The sequence below is a fragment of the Trachypithecus francoisi genome, unplaced genomic scaffold, assembly GCF_009764315.1.
Source record: "Trachypithecus francoisi isolate TF-2019V2 unplaced genomic scaffold, Tfra_2.0 Lachesis_group5, whole genome shotgun sequence".
Taxonomy (NCBI): domain Eukaryota; kingdom Metazoa; phylum Chordata; class Mammalia; order Primates; family Cercopithecidae; genus Trachypithecus; species Trachypithecus francoisi.
The window spans coordinates 57,101,052-57,121,979 of NW_022681470.1; the positions used below are offsets into that span (position 1 = coordinate 57,101,052).

A 20,928-nucleotide genomic window follows, 5' to 3' on the forward strand; every position below is an offset into this window, starting at 1 on the left:
AAGGCTCTGCCCTAGGCTGCTGCCTCTTACTCTTCACACACACTCCCGTTAGTGAACACATTCACACTCACAGCTTTAACTACTAACTACATGCTGATTACTTTCCGAATGCATTCCCAGACTAGAACTCTCTGGAGAACTCAGACCTGTACAATGGGGTCACATCATATCAGTATCTGACTTAAGTGAATTCAAATATACTTTTTCAGTAATTTTCTTTTAAACAAGATAAATAAAACAAAACAAATAGCCCAGGCCATTCCACAAAATGAGGACTGTAGTGAATGTGGCTGTGATTTCCTAAATGTCTTGCATTTCCTAAATGCCTCTGGGACAGTGAGCATTAGTAAGTGGAGAATTTCAAGAGACTCCTGGCCCCAAAACATCAGCCAACTACTTCACCTCATGCTCAACTGAAAAAAAAAAAAAAGCCACAGTCTGTTTCAACGCTGGAGCAAAAGGTAAAAGGTACCACTCTTGCATTTGAATTTCATGCTTCAACCCAGTGCCTTCGTAAGAATTTTTGGTTCCTTCTGATCCCGGCGGCAGCTGCAGCAATTCTCCTCTTCTGGGGCGCTCCCTGCCATCTCCTTCTTACTTCCAGGAACATGGCATCGGGTGTGGCTGTGTCTGATAGCATCATCAAGGTGCCCAATGAGGCCAGAGCGGCGGCTCACGCCTGTAATCCCAGCATTTTGGGAGGCTGAGGCGGGTGGATCACCTGAGGTCAGGAGTCCCAGACAAGCCTGACCAATATTGTGAAACCCCGTCTCTACTAAAAATACAAAACTTAGCCAGGCGTGATGGCGCATGCCTGTAATCCCAGCTACTTGGGGGGCTGAGGCATAAACATTGCTTGAACCTGGGAGGTGGAGGTGGCAGTGAGCCGAGATCGCACCACTGCACTCCAGCCTGGATGGCAGAGCAAGACTCTGTCTCAAAAACAAAAAAAGAAAAAGAGAGAAAAAGAGAAAAGTAAAACAAAATGGTGTTCAATGACATGATGACAAGAAGGAGCACAAGTCTTCAACAGCAGAGGAGGTGAAGACACGTAAGATGGCGGTGCTCTCTGCCTGAGTGGGGATGAGATCATGATCCTTGAGGAGGGCAGGAGGACCCTGGCAGGTGAAGTGGGGTAGGCTGTTGACAACTCCTACACCACCGTTGTCAAGATGCTGCCAGACAAGGACTGCCACTATGTCCTCTGTGATGTAACCTATGAGACCAAAGAGAGCCAAGTGGAGGACCTGGTGTTTATCTTCTGAGCACCTCAGTCTGCACCCCTAAGAGTAGAATGATCTACGGCAGCTCCAAAGATGCCATCAAGAAGAAGCTGACAGGGATCCTGCATGAATTACCAGCAAATGGCTATAGGAGGTCAAGGACTACTGTACCCAGGCAGACAAGCTAGGGGCAGCACTGTCATCTCCTCCAGGCCAAGCTTTGGTGAGCCCCCTCGGGCTTCCTGCCTGGAACATCTGGCAGCCCCAGACCAGCCCTTGGGGATTGCAGGCTGCCCCCTTCCTGCCAGATGGGACAGGCTGGGGGCCTTCCAACAGAGGGAGGGCAATCCCTTCACCGCAGTTAACCTCAGTTAGGAGTTAACCTAGTAAATCAGTTTGAGTAAGATTATTGTAGCTCCCACTACAGCAACAGACACCTTTTTTGTGCTCAATGAATATTATTGAATTAAGTTGAAGCAATATACAGAAAGATTTCAAGGGATGGAAAAGCACACGGTTTGGCAGAAAATACCAAGTAACTTCAGTATCATGGAGGTGTGAAATGTGAGGTGGGGATTAGGAAAGCAAGGAGGCAGGAAAGAGCTGGCTGAAGGTGTTCTGGACAGGTGGGCAGGGCCTGCTTGCCACATATATCCCCGTGCTAGGCTATGACATCTGTATCCCCAGAATATAGGGCCTATGTGCTAAGCTAAGGACTGGAAATTTCATTCTAGAATTTCTGAGAAGATTTGCAGTGTTTCAAGAAAGAAGGTGACAAGATAAGATTTATACTTCAGAATGCCTGACACTGGGTAGAGAAGAGATTAATAGGGAAAGAGAATACAGACAAGGAGACCCTTTAGGAAGTTGATGAGAAGTGACCTCCACAAGTGATGAGGAAAAATAAAGACACAGCTGTTAAATCCTTAAGGCAGTTTTAAGGAAAATAGCCTTAAATTAAAATCCTCAGATAACATGTCCAGTAAACTGAGGATTTGCTGCTTTGCCAAGATTAATATCATAAAGTATGTATTCCTTCAACTCCTCTTCATGTTACATTGTCACCACATCTTAACACATTATTTTCTCCATTCATGTGTCTGAATAAATACCCTGTTCTCTTTCCCAAACCTCAACCTCTCTGAGCTCTTCTCCCAGCCCTCCTGCTGATCCTGAGATGGAATTTCTGCAGTGAACTTTCTTTCTTTGATACATTCTTCCTCCCTCTTCCCTGACTTCCTTTTGTTTAAAAGCATGAACGCTCATATCTACTCTGAGCTGAATTTTTTTCTTCTTGAGCCTTCTAGAGTCAGTCTTAAACCAGCCTTAAGCCTGGTCCCTTACGCCTTTTCCTACCAGCCTTTCTTTCTTCCTGCCTAATCTCACAAAAGAGCAACTCACTCATAGTACCCACCATCCACTTCCTCCCTAATTAACCATGTAATCTGGCCTTGACGCTCCAGGAATCTGTCCTCCCGAAGGCCCTTAAGTCCTAGCAGGATGAAGCATGTGCACAACAACACACCCCAAGGCAGTAGCGAAACAGTGCAAATAAAGGCCAGAGAAAAAGGAGGCAGGAACACAAGGACTTGGCGTATGACCCGCGTCTTGGAGGAAGGGCCACCTCGTTCTCACAGGCTACAAAAGGCTAACTCAAATTAATTTAGGCAAAAAAAGGGAATGTATTGTCCCCAGCAGAAGAGAAATCCAAGGAGGGATCTCAGGGGTTTCACTGATGCCTATCAGGGCACATTCCTGAAATCCCTTGACTCCTTGGCCCTGCTCCCGCGTTGAGTTTGTTCTCCGACAGGTTTTGCCACGCCGTAGAATAAATGGTCGTGGCAGCTCCAGGCTCACACAGCCTCAGAGCTGACGGTCACGGTCTCTCCCCAGATGCCCACATCAACCCCGGAAAAAGGCTGGCTGCTCAGCTTAGCTCACATGCTTCCTCCACAGCTTCCAAAAAAAAGGGAGGGTGTGACACGGAAGGAATAACCAGCAAGTATGATAGGATTTTAGCAAGAGAATACTTGAGGGAATTGAGAGACAGAGATGGTGATCGCCAGGGTGTATTTGGAGGAGAATATGCATTCCCATGCATGGGGAGAAGGATACGAAGAGAAGTTGTCACTGAAAAAGATGTTGGGAATGAAACCGAGGCCTAGAATGTCATTCTAAAGTTATATGTGTGATTTTTTTTCCCTTGCCGGAAGTGGGGGGATTGTTTATTTTTAGGCATCGGACACACACTGATGGCTATTAAGCAGGACAATGACCAAGTGTAACTGAGGCTTTAGAAAAAAAAGTTGATGGAAATATCAAGTAAAATGGATAGAGGAAGATATTCCTGAAAGAACAAGGAACCACAGGTCATGACAGTAATGTTCCTAGACTGCTGTAGGTAGAAGGGTCATCTCTCACAGAGGCACAATGATGCCTTCTCGAATAGGAAAAGGGGTAACTACTTGTGGAAAGACAGTAGAGTAAGACAGCAGAATCTTGATCCTGAAGATTTATGGTTAAGGATGGTGGGGAAAGATAATTCTAGTAATAGAATCCTCGTAGCACATCAGTGCAGTCATACTAGCTATGTAAACATTAAAATACTTCTGGGCTGGGCACAGTGGCTCACGCCTGTAATCCCAGCACTTTGGGAGGCCAAGGCAGTGGTTCACCTGAGGCCAGGAGTTCAAGACCAGCCTGGCCAACATGGTGATACCTCGTCTCTACTAAAAATACAAAAAGTTAGCCAGGCATGGTGGCAGGCAACTGTAATGCCAGCTACTTGGGAGGCTGAGGCAGAAGAATCGTTTGAACCCAGGAGGCAGAGGTTGCAGAAAGCTGAGATTGCACCATTGCACCCTAGCCTGGGCAAAACTTCATCTTAAAAAAAAGAAATAAATAAATAGAAAATAAAATACTTCTACTTCTATATCGGTTGGTAAATAGTCGATACCCTAACATGTCCTCCCATGGTCATTGCCTCTTTACCCCAATTCCAGGACCCAGAAACTTCATGTTCCAGCAACTACAGCATTGAGCCTGATGGTGGGGTGGTGGGATGGGGGACGGAATTCAGAACCTGCTACATTATACCATGGCCCAGGTCCTGTGCACAGGCTGGTTGATGCCTGCACCATACTGATTGTTCAATATTTGGGATCTAAGTCCTAGGTGAGAGCAGACCTCTCATGGAGAAAAATTCCTAAACTGTTTCCCTAAATCTGAAAAGTGTTGGGAAGGTTGGGCCACCAAAGAGCAGTTAACGGATGAGGAGCTGCATATTCATGAATGGGCTACACACGCTTGTGATGTTGTGATTTATGTAAGAACTCTGTATTTGGTCCTTGTCCCAGTTTCCTGGTACACACAGCTCCTAAAATTCTTGGAATCTCCGGAGGGATAAGTATTTTTGTATGCTAATGAGATGGCTGATGGTTGGGGACTTTGGTAGCCTCCCAAAGGGGGCTGGTTGCCAAGGGAACCAACCATGTGATCGGGTGGTTGGAACTTTTATCTCCACCCCACCTTCACCTCCAGGCAGGGGGAGAGTGAGGACTGATGGCTGAGTTATTCACTAATGGCCAATGATGTAATCAATTGTGTATTTGTAATGAAGCCTCTGTAAAAACTCAAAGGACAGGGCTCCCAGAGCTTCCAGGCTCCTGGACGTGTGGAGGTGTCTGGAGGGTGGAGCACCTGGGAGCACATGGAAGGAAGCTCTGTGCTCCTCTCCACCTGCCTTGCCCTGTGCATCTCCTCATCAGGCTGGTCGTCTGCATCCTTTATTAATATAACAAGCCAGTAAATGTGAGTAACTGTTTCCCTGAGTTGTGAGACATCCTAGCTAATTAATGGAACCTGAGAAAGGGGTCCTGGTAACTTGATTTATAGCCGGTAGGTTGGAAGCATAAGTGGGCTGGGCACAATGGCTCACACCTGTAATCCCAGCACTTTGGGAGGCCAAGGTGGGTGCTGAGTTCCGGGAGTTTGTGACCACCCTGGGCAATGTAGTAAGACCCCCATCTCTATAAAAATAAAAAATTAGCAAGGCATGGTGGCACGTACCTGTGGTCCTAGTTACTCAGGAGGCTGAGGTGGAAGGATCACTTGAGCCCAGGAGATCGAGGCTGCAGTGAGCCAACGCTGCACTCATCCTGGGCAACAGAGTAAGACCCTGTCTCAAAAAAAAAAAAAACAAAAGCAAACAAACAAACCCAGAAGTACAGGTGACAACATGCTATGGACTTGCAATTGGCATCTAAAATAGGAGCAGTCTGTGGAACTGAGCCCTTAACCCGCAGGATCTGACTCTAACTCCAGAATTAAATTGAATCATAAGACAGCCTGTTGGTGTCTGCTGGGGAATTGCTTGGTTGGTGGGGGAAAAAACCCCACACATTTTGGTGACTAGGGAGCTCTGTGCTGTGGGGAGTGTGAATAGGAAAACACTTTGGTTTTCACTAGCTCTTATACCCTTCTGTGGAGCTCACTGTCTGTGGCAGTCAGACTTTGCATTATTGTTCATTTTTAGCTAGGACTAGGATCCTCACCAGCAAATTTCATGCTGGGAAATTATCAGCATTGTCTGTCATCCTTTTACCCTGCCCTAGGGAACCATGATATTTAAGCAAAAGTAAACATAAAAAGGAAGATGAGCAGCTAACTCGGATTTACCGCTGGATTACTCTACATTTAACCAAATCACAAAAGAGATTAGAGAGCTTCCGTCTGACCCAGAAAAATTACAAAACCAAAGTGGAGAGTGACGGTATCATCTATTTATAACCATCATCTTTAGAGATACTGAATTCTGTGAAAGGCCAAATGTTTTAGGAAAAAACCAAGGATGGCAAGAAGCAAATGAATGTAAGTGGCTTCTGCCTGCTTTGTCTGTTCATTTAGCAAAGTATTCTGAATGAATTTTGATCTCAAGGCAACATCTTAGGCTTTTAATATTCAGTCCAGAAATATAAACATTCTTTAACCCTAGTCTCATGATTGATATTTTGTGGTGCATTTGTATTTTTAGAAAGGCATTTAAAAGATAAGAGAGGCCAGGCATGGTGGTTCATGCCTATAGTACCAACATTTTGGGAGGTAGAGATGGGAGAAGTGCTTGAGTCCAGAGGTTCAAGATCAGCCTGGGCAACAAAGTGAGACATTGTCTGTACAAAAAAAAATTAAAAATAAAAATTAGTCAGGCATGGTGGTGTGTGTCTATACTCCCAGCTACTCAGGAGGCTGAGGTGAGATGACTGCTTGAGCTCAGAGGTTGAGGATGCAGTGAGCTGTGATTGTGCTACTGCACTCCAGCCTGGGCAATGGAGTAAGACCACATCTCAAAAAAAAAAAAAAAAAAAAAGATAAGAGAAAAACAGGTCAGTGGTGACTCACTAAGGTAAGCAGTATAGCCATGTGACTCACCATTTCCACTTCTAGAGCTATACTCAAAAGAATTAGAAACAGGTTTTCAAATAAAAACGTGTACATGAAACATTCATGGTAACACTATTCACAATTGCCAAAAGGTGGAAACAACCCAAATATCCATCAACGGCCGGGCGCGGTGGCTCAAGCCTGTAATCCCAGCACTTTGGGAGGCCGAGACGGGCGGATCACGAGGTCAGGAGATCGAGACCATCCTGGCTAATACGGTGAAACCCTGTCTCTACTTAAAAATACAAAAAACTAGCCGGGCGACGAGGCGGGCGCCTGTAGTCCCAGCTACTCGGGAGGCTGAGGCAGGAGAATGGCGTAAACCCGGGAGGCGGAGCTTGCAGTGAGCTGAGATCCGGCCACTGCACTCCAGCCTGAGTGGCAGAGCAAGACTCCGTCTCAAAAAAAAAAAAAAAAAACAAACAAATATCCATCAACTGATGATGGGATAAACAAAAGGTAATATCCCCAAAAACTGGAATATTATTCAGCCATATAAAGGAATGAAATGCTGATATGTGCTACAATGTGGATGAACTGTGAAAACAGTATACTAAGTGAAAGAAGCCAGTCACAAAAGATCACATATTGTTCAATTCCATTTGTTTGAAACTTCCAGAATAGGCAAATCCATGGAGAGAGCAAAGCTGGAGGAAGGAGAAAAACAGGGAAGACTGCTCAATAGGTGTGGGGTTTCCCTTTGGGGTGATAAAACTACCCTGGAATTAGATTGTGGTGATGATTGTACAGCATTGTGAATGCAGTAAATGCCACTCAACTGTACACTTTAACATGGTAAAATTGGTACATTTTATGTTTTACGTTGTACCACAGTAAAAAAAAAAAAAAAAAAAAAAAAATTTGGCCAGGCATGGTGGCTCATGCCTGTAATCCCAACATTTTGGGAGGCCGAGACGGGCAGATCACGAAGTCAGGAGTTTGAAACCAGCCTGACCAACATGGTGAAACCCCCTCTCTACTAAAAATACAAAAAGTAGCTGGGCGTGGTGGCATGTGCCTGTAGTTTCAGCTACTCAGGAGGCTGAGGCAAGAGAATCACTTGAACCTGGCGGGTGGAGGTTGCAGTGAGCCAAGATCGCATCACTACACTCCAGTCTGGGTGACAGAGCGAGACTCTGTTGCAAAAAAAAGAAAGAAAGAAGGAAGGGAGGAAGAAAGGAAGGAAGGAAGGAAGGAAGGAAAGAAAGAAATTTTTATTTTTATTTTTATTTTATTTTGTTTTGAGACAGGGTCTCACTCTGTCGCCCAGGCTGGAGTGCAGTGGTGCGATCATGGCTCACTGCAGCCTCTACCTCCGGGCTCAAGTGATTCTCCTGTCTCAGCCTCCTGAGTAGCTGGGACTACCGGGACCCACCATAGTGCCCAGCTAACTTTTTTGCATTTTCAGTAGAGACGAGGTTTCACCAAGTTGATCCGGCTGGTCTCGAACTTCTGACCTCAGGTGATCCACCTGCCTCGGCCTCCCCAAAATCCCCAAAAATCAATTTGGGGATTACAGGCATAAGCCACTGCTTCTGGCCTGCCTCTGGTTTTAAATACAAGCTTATAACGAAGTACAAGCCAAAAATGCTTCAAGTAAAATCGTTTGACAGCCACAGATTATTACTTGAAACCTGCTGGAGTGACCAGTTCTCAGGACTGGAAGTTGTAGAAATGACCAAGTAAGGAGGATGGTTTTGTGTACGTGGAGCTCATCACTGAAATCAACACAGAGTTTCCCTACGTTTAATATCAGGTCACCTACACATGTGCATGTGGTAAATATATACATCATTACATTGTGCACTGCCAGGAACAGAAACATCTAATTTCTTTTCGGTAGAAAATACAGAAAATTCTTTCACAAAAACAGAGAAAAGAAGAAGAAAAAAACATACAATTTTGGGTTTCCTATGAATTTCTGAGTAGAAAAACAACATCTAAGGTTACTATTTTAAAATCGAATTAGATAATTTTTTATGACGGGAAACTATCCAAACAATGACACCTTACTTCCTGTAAACTATGAGTAAATTCCACACATTCCCATGTTTACATAACCAGAGCCCAGGGCTACAATTCCCACATCTTAGTCACATAAATGTGTGTTTCCTTTATCATTACAAAATAAACATGCTTTATATTCTGAGGTCTAACTTAATGGTTTGAACAATATGTAAAAGACCAAGCAAACTAAACTATGTGAAACATTAACACTTCAGAAAGGTTTACGTGTTCCCAGTTTACTTCCACTTTTACTGAGACATCACTGCTGAATAACTGAAAGGCTCTCAAAAAACTCCAATCTAATTTTGTATTATTCATCTCAACATCTTTCCTAACAAAGTTTTTTCATCACTGGAAACATGGCAACCCTTTTCCCTTCCTAGCCTAGAAGCAGCAATGAATTGACGCAAGACACACACTGCTCTGAAATCACAAACATGTTTGGGATTTCTTACGCTAAAAGGAAAAGGGAAAGGCTTAAAGCAGCATTGCCCCAAAGGAGTTCCCTGGAACACTCAGAACACCAGTCCCCTGAGATAGCCATTGACACATGGCCAAGGTCTGATAATTGCCATCCATATCTTGCCATCCATATCTGACCCTCTTGGAGGGTCACAGAAGTTCACACAATCAAGATCCTACTTACCCTTGTTTAACTCTACATCCCCATACTTATTTGGCCACTCCTTTTTTCTAGTAACATGATTAACATTCCACAGGCACTTCGGGCATTGCTGGTTGGGTCAGTTCTGTTAAATTTATGGCCTGGTATTCTGGACAATCATTGTCTGAGTCAATCCTGAGAAACAACCTGGTTTGTCAGATGTCAAGATGTTTTGATGTTTTTTCAAGATGTTTGATTTTGCAAAGTCATGATAACCCCACACCAGCAGAAAGCACATGTGTCAATCTTTTTTGTCCCTCATCCAGTTTTTTTCTGGCCTGTTAGCACTTCCAAGTCCCTTTAGTAGAAAATGTTTTTTCTGAGATGCAGGGCGACTGGTCTGACAGTGACTACCAATTTTCTCTTTGGTATCTATCTGAGGGAGTTGCCAAAATGCCATTACAAAAAAAAAAGGAAGGCACCCCTATTTTCCACCCACACTGCTTTCCTGTCATAGAATATGCAGATATGCCTGATCTGTCACCATACTTAAGAGCTCCATCTCTGGAGTCACACTGCCTGGGTTCAAATTCCAGGCTTCACTGCTTCACAGGTATGTCACACTGGGCAAATTGCTCTGCCTCTCTGAGCCACAGTTTTTTTCATCTGTAACATAGGAGAACAATAAAAGTACCCACCTTTTAAAGAAAAGATTAAAAATGAAAAGGCTCGTGCTGGGCACTTAACAAATATTGATAACTATGATTTCTCATTCCTCTGACCCCCTTCATAGCTAATGTAGTTTTAACAGCTAGGACAGAGGACAGAGGAAATGGAAAGCAGAGGGGAAGAGGAAGAAGGACGCCTGCAGATGTTTTAGTTATATTTACACTGTGAGATGCAGAAGACAGAGAGACAAAAGCAGAGATCAGAGCTTCAGAGCCTAGAAAAGTAACAGGTGAGTCCTAGACTGAAAAAGAAAATCCTGATCTAAAAGAACAGGCCTCCATTTATGAGACCCTGCCTAGCGCTTCAATATTCATCGTGCCAAAAGCTTGGGTTCAAGCCCCGTGGGATGTATGTGGCTTCTTTCTATTCAACAGCCACCATATGCCACTTTACCAAAGGGGTACGGAGCTGATGGGTGAACACAAATTCAGTCACCATCACTAGGGCCACATTCCCCCAATTCTCTGACACACCTCCCAACTATGGGAGGGCAAACAGAACTGAGTCCCTTGATCTATTTGGTAGAAGAAGTAAATGCTCAATAAATATTTGTTGAATAAATAAATGTCTGAATGAAAGACAATCAGGTAAGCACACGAATAACTGAGGGTAAAGGAGCAGAGTGACTATTCGTTTTCAAACAATTTCTATTTATCTTTTAGGACAAGGATAGGCAAACTTTTTCTGTAAACACCCAAAGAGTGAATATTTTAAGCTCTGTGGTTCATATAATCTCTGTTGCAACTACTCAGCTCTGCACTGTAGTTTGAAAGCAGCCATAGACAATATGCCAATGAATGGACACGGCTGTGTTCCATTAAAAGTTTACATACGTACACAGAAATCTGAAGTTTGCATAATTTTCATGTCACAAATTCTTTTTTCCCCACCCGTTTAAGAATGTAAAAATCGGCCGGGCGCGGTGGCTCACACCTGTAATCCCAGCACTTTGGGAGCCGGGCACCTGTAGTCCCAGCTGCCTGGGAGGCTGAGGCGGGAGAATGGCGTGAACCCGGGAGGCGGAGCTTGCAGTGAGTCGAGATAGCGCCACTGCACTCCAGCCTGGGCGACAGAGCGAGACTCTGTCTCAAAAAAAAAAAAAAAAAAAAGAATGTAAAAATCATTTGGCTCACAAGTCACGTAAAAACAGGTGACAGGCAGAGGTGACCCTTGAGTTACAGTTTGCGGGCCCCTGCTTTAGAAAATAAGCAAGACTGGACACAGTGTCTCACACCTGTAATCCCAGCACTTTGGGAGGCCGAGGGAAGTGGATCACCTGAGGTCAGGAGTTCGAGACCAGCCTGACCAACACAGAGATACCCCATCTCTACTGAAAATACAAAATTAGCTCGGTGTGGTGGTGCATGCCTGTAATCCCAGCTACTCAGGAGGCTGAGGCAGGAGAATTGCTTAAACTCAGGAGGCAGATGTTGCAGTGAGCTGAGATCACACCATTGCACTCCAGCCTGGGCAACAAGAGTGAAACTCTGTCTCAAAAAAAAAAAGAAAAGAAAAAAGAAAGAAAATGATAAGTAGATGAGGAGGTAGGGAGACAACAAAATATTTATTGAGCATCTACTGTGTGCCAAGGACTGTGTTAAGTGCTGCTGAGAATGTAGCAGGGAAGACAAACAGGCTGAGTCCCTTCCCTTAGGAAGCACATGTTTTTAAACAGGACAACCTGATTACAAACAGGATAATTGCAGACTGGGTGCTTGGTATGGAGGAAACAAACAGGATAATGAAATTGACCAGGGGAGGTCATTTTAGAGAGGCAAGAGGCTCAGTGCTTTCTCATACATGACCACGTTCAACTCGCTAAACACCCTGTGAAGCATCATCCCTATTTTAGAGACAGGAAAGTGATATCTGAAACCTTGCAACTGGTCACTAAAGAAGCCAGGCGGCAATCCCAGGGCCTGTCTGCGAGTGCTGTGCTCTGTGGGTGGCTGGAGAGATTAGCTAGGTAAGGGGTCAGGAGTCCCAGGTCCAAATCCTCACTCCATGCTTCACTCCTCAAAGCTTCGGTTTCAAAGATGGAAAAAGAAGATAGTCGGGATGGTTGTGAACATTATGTTAAGAACCTATGGGCTGGGAGTGGTGGCTCATGCCTGTAATCCTAGCACTTTGGGAAGCCAAAGTGGGCGGATTGCCTGAGCTCAGGAGTTTGAGACCAGCCTGGCCAACATGACGAAACCCTGTCTTTACTAAAAATACAACAACAACAAAAAATTAGCCAGTGGTGGTGGCATGCACCTGTAATCCCAGCTACTCTGGAGGCTGAGGCACGAGAATCACTTGAACCCGGGAGGTGGAGGTTGCAGTAAGCTGAGATCGCACCACTGCACTCCAGCCTGGGTGACAGAGTAAGACTCTGTCTCAAAAAATAATAATACTAAAAATAAAAAAGGCTGGTGCAGTGGCTCACGCCTGTAATCCCAGCACTTTGGGAGGCTGACGCAGGCGGATCGCCTGAGGTCAGAAGTTTGAGACCAGCCTGGTCAACATGGTGAAACTCCGTCTCTACTAAAAATACAAAACTTAGCCGAGCATGGTGGCAGGTGCCTGTAGTCCCAGCTATTCAGGAGGCTGAGGCAGGAGCTTGAAACCAGGAGGTGGAGGTTGCAGTGAGCCAAGATCATGCCATTGCACTCCAGCCTGGGCAACAAGAGTGAGACTCTGTCTCAAAAAAAAAAAAAGAACCTATGAAAAAATTAGACAACAGTGCCTGGCACACAGCAGGTGTCCCGTGAATGTTTAGAATCTATTCTACTTTTTTCCCAAGTAATCCTAGTTGTCCTCTTCACCTGCAGTGTGCCATCCTTGACTAAGGCAACCCCAAACCATCGTGTATTCTGGCTCCCCAGTTGGCACTGTCTACGTTTAATTTTGATTACAATCAATCTGAGTTGCGCATAGCATGTGCTTTGCCAACTAAGCATGGAAGGCTGCGGGGGGAGGTTTCATACTGCAGGAGTCAACCTCACCCACAAAACGAGGCAGCCAAGTTCGGAGATTGCCACGCCTCACCAGAGCTAGAGCTTGGAAATGGTCTTGTGTCGGGATTTTCATTTGAAAATGATAAACAGGCTGGGCCTAGTGGCATAGTGGCTCATGCCTGTAATCTCAATACTTCAGGAGGCCAAGGCTGGAAGATCCCAATGTCAATAATATTCTTGTTTCACCATTGTCTATATTTATCTTATATTTAACAAAACCTAAAAGGTGATATGACTAGGAAGCTATGCAGTAGTAAAGACTATATACAATATTTTTTAGTCTAAATTTTAAAAGTTGGGTCAGGTACAGTGGGCTCACATCTGTAATTCAGCCCTTTGGGCAACTGAGGCAGGAGGGTCACTTGAGGCCAGGAGTTTGAGACTAGCCTAGGCAACATAGCAAGATCTTGTCTCTACAAAAACTTTTTTTAAAAAATAGCTGCAATCCCAGCACACTGGGAGGCCAAGGCAGGCGGATCATGAGGTCAGGAGTTCAAGATCAGCCTGGCCAACGTGGTGAAATCCCATGTCTACTAAAAATACAAAAATTAGCCGGGCGCGGTGGCTCACTCTTGCAATCCTGGCACTTTGGGAGGCTGAGATGGGTGAATAACGAGGGCAGGAGTTCAAGACCAGCCTGGCCAACATGGTGAAACCCTGTCTCTATTAAAAATACAAAAATTAGCCAGGCATGCTGGTGTGTGCCTATAATCCCAGCTACGCAGGAGAATTGCTTGAACCTGGGAGGCGGAGGTTGCAGTGAGCTGAGATCATGCCACTATGTTCCAGCCTCGGCTACAGAGCAAGACTCTGTCTCAAAAAAAAAAAAAAAAAAAAAAAATTAGGTGGGTATGGTAGCATGTACCTTTAGTCCCAGCTACTCAGGAGACTGCAGCAAGATTGCTTGAACCCAGGAGTTCAAGGCTGCAGTAAGCCATGATTACGCCACTGCACGCCAGCCTGGGCAACAAAACAAAACTCCATCTCTAAAATAAAAATAAAAAATAAAAAGTTGGAGCTCCACTCTGCTGCACTGATAATCAGAATTGTGGGCTCATGGCTATCTTGAGAGAGAGGTATCAGGGAAAATAGCTTTCCACAGGCATTCAAAGGACACAGTATTTAATTACCAAACAAGTGACCGTGACATGTATACAAATAACTTAAAACATATGTTGTTTCCTGAAGTTCTTAGGAGGAAAAAAACATAGACTATGAGCTGAAATTTTTAAATTAATGCTATTATTTACTCATGATCAAGATGGTACTTGTGGGCAAGAAGTGGAAGAAAGAATATATTAATAAAGAATGTAATCACATCCTGAGAGTGATGAAAAAATAAGAAAAAAATTTAAAATATTAAAATTTTTTAAAAAAATACAATCATTTAGCAAATAGCATAAGATATGAGACTTAGGGAGGTCTAAGAGAAAACACAAGGACCTTGAATATTAATAGTAGTCCGAAGCACTTTTACTAAAAAATGATTGAGTATGAAAATGATACAACTATCCGACAGGTATTTATCTATAATACCAGCAATGCTGAATGTGAAACACCATAGAAATGTCCAGAGACTCAAGGTTTTCTGTCCTTTCAAAGTGTATCACCACCAGTCAGAGTCCCCACAGAGAAGTAGATGGCATATTCAACTCTGCATAATTCCTTTTTTTTTTTTTTTTTGAGATGGAGTCTCGCTGTGTCGCCCAGGCTGGAGTGCAGTGGCCGGATCTCAGCTCACTGCAAGCTCCGCCTCCTGGGTTTACGCCATTCTCCTGCCTCAGCCTCCTGAGTAACTGGGACTAGAGGCGCCCGCCACCTCGCCCGGCTAGTTTTTTGTTTTTTAGTAGAGACGGGGTTTCACCGTGTTAGCCAGGATGGTATCGATCTCCTGACCTCGTGATCCGCCCGTCTCGGCCTCCCAAAGTGCTGGGATTACACACTGCGCCCGGCCCCAACTCTGCATAATTCCAAGAGGATTTAATAAAGAGGTTATTTGTAAATATAGATAGGGTACAGAAAACCTCAAGGAAAAGTGCAGGTTCCTGGGGCTGGCAAGCAGTGCTGTCTCTTCCAAGGCCTCAAAGATGCAGCAAGGGAGTGGTCATGGGGACCCTGACATGCATGTAGAGAGGACGTGCTGAGAGAACCAGTGACCTTCTACTTGAGGACACAGCCAAGCTGTCTACCTTCCCTCCATCTGCTGGGGCTCCCAGCTGGTCAAACCCAAGCGGAAGCCAGAGGATCCTTTGGTGTGGTTCATAAGGGCCAGACTCCCCCAGGAGAGGTCAGGGTGGAGAAGTGTGGAGAGGGGAAACGGAGGGACAAAAGGAAGATTTCCAGTCTTTCCAAGTTCAATTATTGGACCTGTCTGAGATACATAAATGGGAAAAACAACAACAACAACAACAACAAACAGAAAGAATGCCTTTCTGGTGTGCTGGAAATCTTCTGTTTGTGTGTGTGTATGTGTGTGTGTGTGTGTATATACATATATATGTGTATATGTGTGTGTGTATCTCTCTATATGTGTGTGTGTGTGTATATATATAGAGAGAGAGAGAGAAAAAAAACAAGAGAGAGAGAGAGAGAGATAGAAAAAACAAAGAATGCCTTTCTGGTATGCTGGAAACCTTCCGTTTGTGTGTGTGTATATACATATGCGTATATATGTGTGCGTGTGTGTATATATATACATACACACATGCGCACGCATGCACACACACACACAGAGAGAGAGAGAGAGAGAGAGGAGAGAGAGAGAGAGAGAGATGGAGTCTTGCTCTGTCACCAAGGCTGGAGTTCAGTGGCGCTATCTCGGCTCATTGCAACCTCTACCTCCCAAGTTCAAGTGATTCTCTTGAACAAGTAGCTGGGATTACAGACTCCCACCACCATGCCCAGTTTATTTTTGTATTTTTAGTAGAGTGGGGGGGTTTCACTATGTTGGTCAGGCTTGTCTTGAACTCCTGACCTCAAGTGGTCCGCCTGCCTCGACCTCCCAAAGTGCTAGGGTTACAGGCGTGAACCATCGAGCCTGGCCTGTATATTTTAAAAACAAAAAATTCCCTTGACCTTTGTATTGGTTTCCTGTGGCTGTAGTAAAAACTGAGTGGCTTAAAATAACAGATGCCTGTAATCCCCGCAGTTTGGGAGGTCAAGGCAGGCAGATCGCCTGAGCTCAGGAGTTCGAGACCAGCCTAGGTAACATGTTGTAAAACCTCATCTCTATAAAAAATACAAAAATTAGCCGGGTGTGGTGGCTGGTCTCCCAGCTACTCAAGACTGAGATAAGTTGGATTGCTTGGGACCAGGAGGTCAAGGCTGCAGTTAGCCGTGATCACGCCCCTGCACTTCAGCCTGGGTGACAGACCAAGACCTTGACTCAAAAAAAAAAAAAAAGAAAAAAAAAACCCAGATATTTATTCTTTCCTATTTATAGAGACCAGAAGTCCTAAATCCAGGTATTAGTATATATTCTTGGGCTCTTCCAGCTCCCGGTGGCTGTTGGCGTTCCTCGGCTTGTGACTACATCACTCCAGTCTCTGCCTCTATGGTCACATTGCTTCCTTCCCTCCTTCATGTCTTCTCTTCTCCTGTCTGTCTCAAATCTCCCTCCACCAAGGACATTTGTCATTGGATTTAGGGACCATTGGATAACCCAGGATAATCTCCTCATCTCAAGATTCTTAATTGAATTGTATCTGCAAAGACTCTTTTTCCAAATAAAGTAACATTCATAGGTTCAGATAATTCCTGGATTATCTTTATGTGGCTATAAGAAGTCATAGACTGCCAATTAATAAATGTAAAAGTGATGATAGAATTGGAAAACTAGGCCGGGTGCGGTGGCTCAAGCCTGTAATCCCAGCACTTTGGGAGGCCGAGACGGGCGGATCACGAGGTCAGGAGATCGAGACCATCCTGGCTAACACGGTGAAACCCTGTCTCTACTAAAAAAAAAAAAAAAAAAAAAAAAAAGGTACAAAAAAAAAAAAAAACTAGAATTGGAAAACCACAAGTTTGCAGCCGCCACTGAAACTACTGACTCAGGCAAGGATCATCTAAGATGCTGAAACTATTGGGTGAAAGGTCACCGGAGAAAAGGATAGTCACACACAAACTATCACCCAACATATTACTTATTAATTAGAAAAGGGATAGGTACCTTTACAATGAAAAAGTCTAGTGAAAGCTGCCTAAACCAAACGAGCAGGCCTTGTGCTGACATCATCTGATGTGATTCACTGAGAAGAACCCAACATCAACAAAAATGTATAATCTGAATCTACTCAGGAGGAAACAGTCAAAGCCAAATCAACAGACATTCTGCAGAATAACTGATGTGGACTCTTCAAAAATATCAGTATCAAGATATTCCCAAAACAGTGCAGGGAAGGCATTAAGATTAAAGCCATGACAACTGGATGCAATGCCTGATTTTGAACTGGATCTGGGAATCAAAAAAAAAAAGAGCTATGAAGAGCAAATATAGACCGTATGTTAGGTAATGGTATAAAACCAAGGTTAAATTTCTTTATGTAATAATTATATTATGGTTATGTAGGAAAATATTCTTATTCTTCAGTTACTTAACTGTAAAGGCCACTGTGACTGCATCTTACTTTCAAATGGTTTAGAAAGGGGGTTTGGGAGGGAGAACCAGTGTTAATACAGCAAAATGTTAACTGGTGAATCTAGATAAAAACAATACAAGACTACTCACCTTGCTTACAGTATCGCTCACAATATGACCCCTGCCTACCTTTCTATGGGTGTTTCTGAAGATTCCTCTTCATATAATCTGTCCTCCAGCCAAACTGGGTTTCTCAGATTGCTTTGCATTTTTCTGCTTCCCTCCCCTCCTGGCTTTCTCAGACGTGGCCTCTGCCTGGAATATTGTCTTCCAGAGATTAGTATCCTCCTAACTCAGTACATGTGTCTATCGGAACACTAACACTAACTCTAACAGCCCCACCCATCTCACAGGATCCTCTGAATCTTTCTCTCTGTTCAGTGACTATGGCTTTGTGCTGCCTTCAAGGCATTACTGTTTCATTCTATGCCAAAAATACTCATCCAAAGGCCAATCCTACACACAAGCTCCAGGGGGATCTCTAAACACCCTAAAATCATGGCAAAATCATGTGGGCCCACACACGCACACGTGTGTGTGTGTGTTTGTGTGTGTGTACACACACTATGTGCAGTTTTGGGAGGAGGGAGGACACATATGCTTCTCCAGATTTTCAAATCTTCCATGACCCCAGAAAAGTAATTTAATTCTCATTTGGTCATTTTGTCCTACCTGCTTCACAGTAACCTCCAGGATTTATCCAGATCAGTGCCTCCTTAGTGCCTGGAAAAGAGCCTGGTACAAAACAGGCATTAGGTTGTTGAGTTCAACTGGATAGAGTCAACACACATGTTGGTGTTTACCAAGAAGAGGGGGAAGTTTTAAAACAAAGAAGGAAAGGAAAACCCTTCATTCCTTCAAATTAAAGATTCTATCACAACTCAAACAAGAACAAAAGTGAAAGTGAAAGTGAAATTACTGTATTCTTTTTAAAGCTTTCAGCCCAGCCTACTGGCAAGGCTAGGATTCAGGACTGGGAGGGATCTTTTTGCAGTCCTCAGTCTGCCTCTGACTCCCTGGGATCTTGGGTAATAAGTATCTCAAACTCGCTATACCTCATTTCCTATTTATGCAACATGGAAAATAATCTTTGCCCCTTATCTACCAAGTGAGGAGACTGTAAGGAAAACAGATGACACACAAAATGTTTTTTGAACTCTTCATTAGGCAGAGTCTTTACAAATCTTTTCGTCAGAGAGTCTGTGGTTACAAAGGCCCACTCGGCTCTAGTGGTTGTTTTGATGTCCTGCCTTCTTTCAGGTCTAAAATACTTCCAAATGTGCTCAAATTTAGCATTGACGGTAAGAAAATCTTGGGCTGGAATGCGCTCTGACCACACGCTGGAGCAGCATTTCTCAACAATTTTTAACTCATATTCCCATTTGATAAGCATTAGAAATCTCACTCCTTTTTAAAATTTTGTTTTATGAAAACAAAGGTTGATTTTTTCCCCTTTTCAAAGTATGTAATTCTATAATAAATACTGCTTGGCAAAAAAAATGGGAATGAACTGATTTGCAACAGCATGAACAGATCTCAAATGCATTATGCCATGTGAAAGAAGCTAGACCAAAAAGAAGGGCACATGTTGTATGATTCCACTCATATAAAATTCTAGAAAGGCAGCCAGGCGCAGTGGCTCATGCCTGTAATCCCAGCACTTTGGGAGGCCAAGGCGAACGGATCACCTAAGCTTGGGAGTTCGAGACCAGCCTGGCCAGTATGGTGAAACCCCATCTCTACTAAAAATACAAAAATTAGTCAGGCATGGTGGTGGACGCCTGTAATCTCAGCTACTCAAGAGGCTGAGGCAGGAGAATCACTTGAACCTGGGAGGCAGACATTGCAGTGAGCCGAGATGGTGCCACTGCACTCCAGCCTGGGAGACAGAGTGAGACTCCGTGTCCAAAAAAAAAAAAAAAAATCCTTTTTCAAACAGTACCCCTCTCCACCCTGTCCCCATAAACATTGGTCTGAACAGTGAGCACAATGACCACCTAGGAGATGCCTCATTCATTCTTGAGCCCCCAAGACTTAGCACAGTAAGCAAGCCCTGACTCTCAATACCTGCCTTCCACACAGGCCATTTCCTGTCCTAAGATCTGTTCTGTTCTCTCCGTGGAAATGACCTCCTCCTGCTTCCGTTTCTTCTTCATTCCAGATGCAGATCAGGAATCTTCTCCACCAGCCTTCCCTGAATCTCAGCTCAAGCCTGTGCTCCACAGCTCCTGAGCATGTTTCTAGTTGCCACTCACCGCTTTGTACTGATTTTATCTGTTGAAGCTTCTAGTCTTTCTCATGAGACAGTAAACAGAAAGGGGTTCTTAACCTTTTTTTGTGCCTCCTAAAGCCTTCTCAAAATAAGGTAAAATAGATACAGGCATACTCAGAAAACTAATTATGAAATACAGTTATCAAACTATTCAAACATTTATTGACTGTCACACCGTATGCACCTTGTTATTGATCTAGTGGTAGGTCAAATGACTGCCATTATTTCAAAGTAGTGATCTGTATAAACGGGAATAGCTACCACTCCTGTGGCTTGTCATTACCATTGATAACTGAAGGAAATACTGTATTGCAGTTAGAGGGTGGTGAAACTGTAATCTTTTCCTATAAAAGTTCACGGGCCCCTGAATTCTACCCAAGGACAAGGAGCCACAGGGCCCTAGAAAGAACAGCTGTTTAGAGGGGCTGTGTCCTCTTTATCTTTGGGTTCTCAATGCTCTCGGCACACAGCAGGGAACTTAATATCTCAGCTACAAAACAATGCAATAACAATAACAATATTAAGTATAAATTCAAAAAACTAAGATAGTTTATCCTGCTAATACTTGTTGCTGTTATGACTAGTAGGCTTACACCAAAGTATGTCCTGGAAAATGGTTTACCGACTGCCAAAGACCTTGAAAATACATTTACCTGGAACCATAGCATTCCCTGGCCACCTCATAACATTCGTCAGTTCTTCAAAGTATTAGCATAAAACCAAGGAAAGAAATAGATAAAGATCAGGGGGATTTAGAGGAGGAAGTCAGTTCCCTTAATGTGACCTCACCATGTACAATATGACCTTCAAATGGAGCATGTAGCTCTCTAAATCCTTGAGAAATGGATGAAATTCCCTTTGCTCAGTCTTTCTTCTCATTGCAGTGGTGAATAACGCAAGATATTTCATGCTAACCACGGCCCTCTCTTGATATTACTAAATACTTCCTTTCTTCTCTATTTATTGTTGCAGTTATTGTTGAGAGCATTTCATAAGAGTGTGAAAACAATGAAATGAAT

General features: G+C 43.9%; 1 pseudogene; it reads left to right on the forward strand.

Annotated features, from left to right (window-relative positions):
- Positions 1-608: 608 nt before the first annotated feature.
- LOC117074069 lies at positions 609-19,869 on the forward strand (annotated as a pseudogene).
- Positions 19,870-20,928: the final 1,059 nt, after the last annotated feature.